Below are 10,096 nucleotides of genomic sequence, written 5' to 3'. Positions count from 1 at the left end.
ATCTTCTTCTTGGATTGATCCTTTGATCATTATGTAGTGTCCTTCTTTGTCTTTTTTTCACAGCCTTTGTTGTAAAGTCTATTTTATCTGATATGAGTATTGCTACTCTTGCTTTCTTTTGGTCTCTATTTGTATGGAATATTTTTTTCCAACCCTTCACTTTCAGTCTGTATGTGTCCCCTGTTTTGAGGTGGGTCTTTCGTAGATAACATATATAGGGGTATTGTTTTTGTATCCATTCAGCCAGTCTTTGTCTTTTGGTTGGGGCATTCAACCCATTTATGTTTAAGGTAATTATTGATAAGTATGATCCTGTTGCCATTTACTTTATTGTTTTGGGTTCAAGTTTATATACTCTTTTTGTGTTTCCTGTCTAGAGAAGATCCTTTAGGATTTGTTGGAGAGCTGGTTTGGTGGTGCTGAATTCTCTCAGCTTTTGCTTGTCTGTAAAGCTTTTGATTTCTCCTTCATATTTGAATGAGATCCTTGCTGGGTACAGTAATCTGGGCTATAGGTTATTTCCTTTCATCACTATAAGTATGTCCTGCCATTCCCTCCTGGCCTGAAGAATTTCTATTGAAAGATCAGCTGTTATCCTTATGGGAATCCCCTTGTGTGTTATTTGTTGTTTTTCCCTTGCTGCTTTTAATATTTGTTCTTTGTGTTTGATCTTTGTTAATTTGATTAATATGTGTCTTGGGGTGTTTCACCTTGGGTTTATCCTGTTTGGGACTCTCTGGGTGTCTTGGACTTGGGTGATTATTTCCTTCCCCATTTTAGGGAAGTTTTCAACTATTATCTCCTCAAATATTTTCTCATGGTCTTTCTTTTTGTCTTCTTCTTCTGGGACTCCTATGATTCGAATGTTGGGGCATTTAACATTGTCCTGGAGGTCTCTGAGATTGTCCTCATTTCTTTTAATTCGTTTTTCTTTTTTCCTCTCTGATTCATATATTTCTACTATTTTATCTTCTACTTCACTAATCCTATCTTCTGCCTCTGTTATTCTACTATTTGTTCCCTCCAGAGTGTTTTTTATCTCATTTATTGCATTATTCTTTATATATTGACTCTTTTTTATTTCTTCTAGGTCTTTGTTAAACCTTTCCTGCACCTTCTCAATCCTTGTCTCCAGGCTATTATCTGTGATTCCATTTTGATTTCAAGATTTTGGATCATTTTCACTATCATTATTGGGAATTTCTTTATCAGGTAGATTCCCTATCTCTTCCTCTTTTGTTTGGTTTGGTGGGCATTTATCCTTTTTCTTTACCAGCTAGGTATTCCTCTGTCTCTTCATCTTGTTTATATTGCTGTGTTTGGGGTGGGCTTTCTGTATTCTGGCAGTTTGTGGAGTTCTCTTTATTGTAGAGTTTCCTCACTGTGGGTGGGGTTGTATGGGTGGCTTGTTAAGGTTTCCTGGTTAGGGAAGCTTGTGTTGGTGTTCTGGTGGGTGGAGCTGTATTTCTTCTCTCTGGAGTGCAATGAAGTGTCCAGTAATGAGTTATGAGATGTCAATGGGTTTGGAGTGACTTTGGGCAGCCTGTATATTGAAGCTCAGGGCTGTGTTCCTGTGTTGCTGGAGAATTTGTATGGTATGTCTTGCTCTGGAACTTGTTGGCCTTGGGTGGTGCTTGGTTTCAGTGTAGGTATGGAGGTGTTTGATGAGCTCCTCTCGATTAATGTTCCCTGAAGTCAGGATTTCTCTGGTGTTCTCAGGATTTGGACTTAAGCCTCCTGCTTCTGGTTTTCAGTCTTATTTTTACAGTAGCCTCAAGACTTCTCCATCTATACAGGACCATTGATAAAACATCTAGGTTAAAGATGAAAAGTTTCTCCACAGTGAGGGACACCCAGAGAGGTTCACAGAGTTACATGGAGAAGAGAACAGGGAGGAGGGAGTTAGAGGTGACCCGAATGAGATGAAGTGGAATCAAAAGAGGAGAAAGCAAGCTAGCCAGTAATCACTTCTTTATGTGTGCTCCACAGTCTAGACCGCTCAGAGATGTTCACAGAGTTATACAGAGAAGAGAAGAGGGAGGAAGGAGACAGAGGTGGCCAGGAGGATAAAGGAGGGAATCAAAAGGAGAGAGACAGATCCAGCCAGTAATCAGTTCCCTAAGTGTTCTCCAATGTCTGGAACACACAAAGAGATTCACAGAGTTGGGTAGAGAAGAGAAGGGGGAGGGAGGAGATAGAGGGGACCTGGTGGAGAAAAAGGAGAGTCCAAAGGGGGAGAGAGCAGTCAAACCAGTAATCTCGCTCTCAGGTAAAAATGGGTACTGAACATTGGGTTCTTAAAGGTACAAAATTGATAACAAACACCAAAAAGCAAAGATTAAAAATCTAGAATAGAGGTTGGATTTTCAAAAATACAATATTAAAGAAAAGAAGAAAAAAAAGTCACAAAAATTATTATATACACACACACACACACACACACACACACACACACATATATATATATATATATATATAGTGTGTGCTTTAAAAAATAGGGTCTCTCTTTTTTTTTGCAAAGTAAGAGTAGGTTATAAAAATGAAAATTAAAGGAGTAATAGAGGACTTAAATTTTTTTTTTTAATTTTAAAAAATGATAGTAAAAATAGTAAAAAATATATAGGACTTTCTCTGGTGTTGTTGTGGGCAGTGTGGGGTCAGTTCATTTTTGGATAGTTCCTTGGTCCAGCTTATATTTCTCAAGATCTATAGGCCCCTTCCTATGTAGTTGGTACTAACTACAGGGTTTTAATCTATTGCACCTGTCACTTCCAAGGCGGTTCCCTCTGTTTTAGCTTCTTCTGTTTGCTGGTCTCTTCAGTGTCTGATTTCCGCCCTGACACAAGGCGGTGGTGATGGACACTTTTTTAGGCTCACTTGTTCTGTCGCGCTGTGGGGAGGGAGGGACGCTGCAAACAAATAACACTGGTGTGTACTCACAGTGTCTCAGCCACACTGGCCCTGCCCCAGCTCATGGCGCCTGTGGCCTCCCTGCCCACACTGCTCAGGCTCTAGGTTGCTCTGCCGGGAACCGTCCAAGGCCGGTTGCATGCACCTCCCAGGTCTAAGCTGCTCAGGTTCAGGCACTCCGGCAGTCCTCAGAGGCGCAGACTCGGTTGGGCCTGCGTTTTGTGCCCTTCCCAGGTCCGAGCAGCTCAGGTGATGAGGTGTTTGGCGAGCATATTTGCTGCGACTTATCGGCTATCCTGTCCCTGCCGCTCGGTTTTCTTGGTGTACAACTGGCACACCTTCTCAGGCAGATGTTGACCATCCAGAATCCCAAGAAGTCTTAATTAGCAACAAAGCCTGCTTGCAGTTTGGTAGATAATGCCTTTCTGGGGCTGCGATTGCCCTCTTCCGGCTCTGGCTGCCTGTCACCAGACGGGGATGGTCTGCAGCCGGCTAGCTCTGTTCAGTCCTTTGTTCTGTGAGAGGGCCTGACAGTGTCTTAGGTTAGGGCTTTTCACGTGGTAGCTATCCCACAGTCTGGTTTGCTAGCCCAAGTTAGTTCCCTCAGATTGCTCTTGGGGCATTCAGGCTGGTCCTTACTCTAAGCAATGCAGCCCACGCCTCCCTGCCCAGCCCCCGCTTGCTAGTGGCGGGTACAGACGTCTGTACTGCTTCTCCACTGGGGGAGTTACCCTTGGGCACGTAATCTGTGGGTTTTAATTATTTATTTTTCCTCCCAGTTATGCTGCCCTCTGTGGTTCCAAGGCTCGCCACAGACTTGGCAGTGAGAGTGTTTTCTGGTGTTTGGAAACTTCTCTGTTTTTAAGACTCCCTTCCCGGGATGGAGCTCTGTCCCTACCTCTTTTGTCTCTTTTTTTGTCTTTTATATTTTTTCCTACCTCCTTTAGAAGACAATGGGCTGCTTTTCTGGGTCCCTGATGTCCTCTGCTGGCATTCAGAAGTTGTTTTGTGGAATTTATTCAGCGTTTAAATGTTCTTTTGATAAATTTGTGGGGGAGAAAATGGTCTCCCTGTCCTATTCCTCCGCCATCTTAGCCTCTTTTGATATTTGACATGTACTTACACTAAAACAATATTAATTCTGTATTTTTCTTGGCCACCCTACCATTGTTATATCCAACAGTCACATTCCTTAGTAGCATACATAAACACAGTCAGATTCACAAAAAAATAAAATTTTACAGTGATAATTATCTTTTTTCAGAAAAAGAATTTCATAGGTAATGAATTGCACCCATCAATACAAAACTAGGACTCCTGTCCTCATAATTTTGAGTAAGTAATAAAAAGCCATACCGGATTTTTTTTTAAACAAATATAAACTGTATACTATGGTCAGAGAATTAAGTATCCTGACAACATTCAGTAAAATTTGTGCAAGACTTTGAAATGGCAACAAAAGGTAACTGAGTGTTCTGTCTCGTGCGTCCTCCCTAGATTATCTCCGCTGAGTTTCTCTGAACTACTTACAACTCTGTAAATGGTAGACACTGAGGACAATGCAAATGACTCTTGTCCAAAAATGGGCAAATGAATTCTGTCCAGGGGAGGGACAATTGATTTCTCTCCCCACCCTTGTGGAGAAACTGAGTTTGTATCATTGTCAATTCATGTCAGCATTCCTTATCTATCACTTTGAATTCTCCTTTGAACCAGTTATAATATCTTACTGGTTTCTTCATTAATTATTGAATAACACATTGAAAGAAGAACTTGGATGCATATTCATTTTATATTTATATGAGAATCATGATTTTTACATTTAAAAAATACATATTCTTTAGCAATACATTTTAAAAGATAAATGAGTTCACTGATATTTGGTCATTTAGGACAAGGATACATTCTCAATAATTTCAGGATGATTTTTGTTTTAGCAAAAATCAAAGTTCCAAAGCAAGTGACTAACACACCATTTTTGTCTTGTTTTACCTCTTTCTGTTATTTCCTGTTCAAAAATGTTCGCCTCCTCAAGAATATACAATGGGACAAAAATAGACTCTTCAATAAGTGGTGCTGGGAAAACTGGACAGCTATGTGCAAAAGAATGAAATTAGAACACTTCCTAATGCCATACACAAAGATAAACTCAAAATGGATTAGAGACCTAAATGTAAGACCAGAAACTAAAACTCTTAGAGGAAAACATAGGCAGAACACTTGATGACATAAATTAAAGCAAGATCTTCTAGGACCCACCTCCCAGTGTAACGGAAAGAAAAATAAAAATAAACAAGTGAGACAAAATTAAAAGTTTTTGCACAGCAAAGGAAACTACAAACAAGATGAAAAGACAACCCTCAGAATGGGAGAAAATAATAGCAAAGGAAAAAACTGACCAAGAATTAATTTTCAAAATATACAAGCAGCTCATACAACTCAATATCAGAAAAACAAACAATCCAATCAAAAAGTGGGAAAAAGACCTAAACAGATATTTCTCCAAAGAAGATATATGATGGCTAACAAACACATGAAAAGATGCTAATATCACTCATTAGAGAAATGCAAATCAAAACTACAATAAGATACCAATTCACACCAGTCAGAATGGCCATCATCAAAGTCTACAAATAATAAATGCTAGAGAGGGTGTGGAAAAAAGGGAACCCTCTTGCATTGCTGATTGGAATGTAAATTGATACAGCCACTATGGAAGCCAGTATGGAGATTCCTTTAAATGCTAGGAATAAAACCACCATAAAACCACCAACAATCCCATTCCTAGGCGTATGCCCTGAGGAAAACAAAATTGAAAAAGACACATGTACCCCAGTGTTCACTGCAGCACTATTTACAATAGCTAGAACATGGAAGCAATCTAGATGTCCATCAACAGATAAATGGATAAAGAAGCTGTGGCTGATTCTTGTTGATGTATGACAGAAAAACCACAAAATTCTGTAAAGCAATTATCTTTCAATTAGAAAAATAAATTTAAAATTCTGGGGGGGAAAAGTTAAAGGAAAAAAAAAAGTCACCCTTATCGTCAAGTTATTTCTATACCACTTACTACCACTAGCCCAAACCCCTTTGTCTTGGCAGTTGTTCACAAATTTATTGTTTCTTTGTCCAAAAGTTATGAGTTTCCTGCTCTGGTCACTTATTCTGACCCTTGGTTTTCTTGTGAAGTCTCCTGTGTACATGTAAAAATTCAATAAAATTTACATGTTTTTCTCCTCTTTGTCTTTGTCAGATTAATTTCCAGACCCAGCCAGGGACCCTAAGAAGGTGAAAAAAGCTTACTGCATCAAAGGGACAGGATTCATAGGAGATTTTTTTTTTTTTTTTGCCATTTTATTAATTGAATGATAATTGCTTTACAGAATTTTGTGGTTTTCTGTCAAACATCAAGAATCAGCCATAGATACATCAATGCCCCCTCCCTCAAGAACCTCCCTCCCATCTCCCTCCCCAAACCACCCCTCTAGATTGTCACAGACCCCATGTTTGAGTTCCCTGAGTCATACAGCAAATTCCCATTGGCTATCTGTTTTACATACGGTAATGTAAATTTCCATATTACTCTCTCCATACATCTCACCTTTCCCTTCTCCCCCTCCCCCATGTCCATAGGTCCGTTCTCTATGTCTGTTTCTCCATTGCTGCCCTGCAAATAAATTCATCAGTATCGTCTTTCTGGAGTCCATATATATGCATCAGTGTATGATATTTATATTTCCCTTTCTGAGTTACTTCACTCTGTATAATATGCTCTAGGTTCGTCCACTTCATTAGCACTGACTCAAACGTATTTATTTCTATGGCTGAGTAGTATATAGTATTTGGATCACAATAAACTGGAAAATTCTGAAAGAGATGGGAATACCAGACCACCTGATCTGCCTCTTGAGAAACCTATATGCAGGTCAGGAAGCAACAGTTAGAACTGGACATGGAACAACAGACTGGTTCCAAATAGGAAAAGGAGTACATCAAGGCTGTATATTGTCACCCTGCTTATTTAACTTATACGCAGAGTATATCATGAGAAACGCTGGGCTGGAAGAAGCACAAGCTGGAATCAAGATTGCCAGGAGAAATATCAATCACCTCAGATATGCAGATGACACCACCCTTATGGCAGAAAGTGAAGAGGAACTAAAAAGCCTCTTGATGAAAGTGAAAGAGGAGAGTGAAAAAGTTGGCCTAAAGCCAACTAAGATTATGGCATCCAGTCCCATCACTTCATGGGAAATAGATGGGGAAACAGTGGAAACAGTGTCACACTTTATTTTTCTGGGCTCCAAAATCACTGCAGATGGTGATTGCAGCCATGAAATTAAAAGACGCTTACTCCTTGGAAGGAAAGTTATGACCAACTTAGATAGCATATTGAGAAGCAGAGACATTACTTTGCCAACAAAGGTCCATCTAGTCAAGGCTATGGTTTTTCCAGTGGTCATGTATGGATGTGAAAGTTGGACTGTGAAGAAAGCTGAGTGCTGTAGAATTGCTGCTTTTGAACTGTGGTGTTGGAGAAGACTCTTGAGAGTCACTTGGATTGCAAGGATATCCAGCCAGTCCATTCTGAAGGAGATTAGCCCTGGGATTTCTTTGGAAGGAATGATGCTAAAGCTGAAACTCCAGCACTTTGGCCACCTCATGCGAAGAGTTGACTCATTGGAAAAGACTCTGATGCTGGGAGGGATTGGGGGCAGGAGGAGAAGGGGACGACAGAGGATGAGATGGCTGGATGGCATCACTGACTCAATGGACATGAGTTTGAGTGAACTCTGGGAGTTGGTGATGGACAGGAAGGCCTGGCGTGCTGCTATTCATGGGGTCGCAAAGAGTCGGACACGACTGAGCAACTGAATTGAACTGAACTGAGTATATAGTATATATGTACCACAGCATCTTTATCAATTCATCTGTTGATGGACATCTAGGTTGCTTCCAGTTCTAGCTATTGTAAATAGAGCTGCAATGAACATTGGGGTACATGTGTCTTTTTCAATTTTGTTTTCCTCAGGGTATATGCCTCGGAATGGGATTGCTGAGTCATATGGTGGTTTTATTCCTAGGTTTTTAAGGAATCTCCATACCATCTTCCATAGTGGCTGTATCCAGTTTGCATAAAGGTTGACTTTAATAAGGTTGCTGCTGCTGCCGCTGCTAAGTCGCTTTAGTCGTGTCTGACTCTGTGAGACCCCATAGATGGCAGTCCACCAGGCTCCCCCATTTCTGGGATTCTCCAGGCAAGAACACTGGAGTGGGTTGCCATTTCCTTCTCCAATGCATGAAAGTGAAAAGTGAAAGTGAAGTTGTTCAGTCGTGTCTGGCTCTTCGCGACCCCATGGACTGCAGGCTATCAGGCTCCTCCGCCCATGGGATTTTCCACGTTAGGTTGTACAAATTTCTTGGCTCCAAATTCCCATCGTAATAAGACTGTCTTTGCTCCTCCTAGGGTACCTCTCACATGGGAGTTTTATGACCTATTTCAGGGAAGTAGGGGAAACGGGTAGGTCAGAATGAAATTCGGGAATCTACCTTTCTTAAAATTTTTATTCAGCTAAAGCCATTTAATATGCCAAGTTGCCATAGTTTGGGGTAGTATGTCCTGAACCTCATCAATGCCTTAATTATGTGTAGGGACTGTATAGAGATAGTAGTATAAGAAGTAGCACGTACGGGAATCAGCAAACTGGATGGTGGGCGATTCTGGAGTGGATCCAGCAGGAGAGAGGAGCTGGAAGGAGGGAACAACTACAGAGACATGGGGTGTATGGCTCTCTCTTAGTTATGTAGTCACTAAGTCACTAAGTCATGGGTGACTGATTTGTGGCCCCATGGACTGTAGCCCACCAGGATCCTCTGTCCATGGGATTTCCCAGGCAAGAATACTGCAGTGAGTTGCCATTTTATTCTCCAGAGGATCTTCCCAACCCAGGAATCAAACCTGAGTCTTCTGCATTGGCAGGTGGATTCTTTACCACCAAGTCATCTGGGAAGCCCCTCTTTCTGAGTACCAAGCACAGTTTTATCAGGCTCCTCAGAGATGGCCATTTACAACTGCAGAGCAATACCTTAAAAAAAAAAATTTTTTTTTTTTTTTTTTGTGTTACACTGCAGGCAGCCTACGGGATCTTAGTTCTCCCACCAGAAACCAAACCCAGGCTCTTAGCTCCCCACTAAGGGTCAAACTCAAGCCCCCTGCATTGGAAGTGTAGAGTCTTAATCATTGGACCACCAGGGATGTCCTCCACAGTAGTACTTTCTCTCCCTCTTTCCAGGGCCCAGCCCTCCAGCCCCTCATCAGCAGCCAGCTAAGAGCAGTCCCAGGGTAACAGGCAGAGGTATGCGAAGTCCTGAACACCAGTTATGAGGACAGAGTGTTGAGGGGTGAGGGCGTCGTGGTGTGAGTACAGAGCTATGATCTGACAACAACAGTAGCAGGATTCTAGCATTAAACTTGTGCATTTGGTGAGGACAGGGCCATTCCCCCATTTCTGGGCTATTCTCATAGCTCCCAGAGCCCTGAAAGGCCCCGCTATTATACCCACAAGTGTAGGCAAATAGAGTAGGGGGTCTGGAAGGAAAAGAGCTAGACATAATTTTCTTAACATAAGAGAAGCCATGTTAGGCCTAAGTCATTTTGGGATCTAAGCCTGGGCACAGTGCTTGCTTTTGCAGGAGAATGAATCTCCATAGTTAATAAGGAAAGAAAATTAAGGAAACAAAAGGATTGTAAGAATAAACAATTGCTATTAGGCTAAGAAAATAATTTAACAGTGTGTGTGTGCTTGGTCATGTCCAACTCTTTGTGACCCCTTGGACTGTAACTGCCAGGCTTCTCTCTCCATGGGATTTTCCAGGCAAGAATTCTGGAGTGGGTTGCCATTTCTTTCTCCAGAAATTTAACCATACTGAAGACAATATATCAGTTGCAAAGAGTCCTAGTTCTGTTTTGAAGGTAGAGATTAGCCTGAAACACATTCTTGAGCTGTTTTGCAGGATCTAAACCTTCTTGAACATGCAGCCACTAGACTAACTGGAACCTAAGGAATGATGATGCCGACTTTACTGACCCTGGTGACTTTAACTACAGCCTGGATTCTATCAACCTTTGCCTTAATGCTATGCTGAATTCTCCTCTGTTTAAGCCCCTTCATCAGTATGAATA

This window comes from Bos indicus, chromosome 1 (genome assembly GCF_029378745.1).
Source record: "Bos indicus isolate NIAB-ARS_2022 breed Sahiwal x Tharparkar chromosome 1, NIAB-ARS_B.indTharparkar_mat_pri_1.0, whole genome shotgun sequence".
Taxonomy (NCBI): Eukaryota; Metazoa; Chordata; class Mammalia; order Artiodactyla; family Bovidae; genus Bos; species Bos indicus.
Note: the sequence above shows the minus strand (reverse complement) of the source record.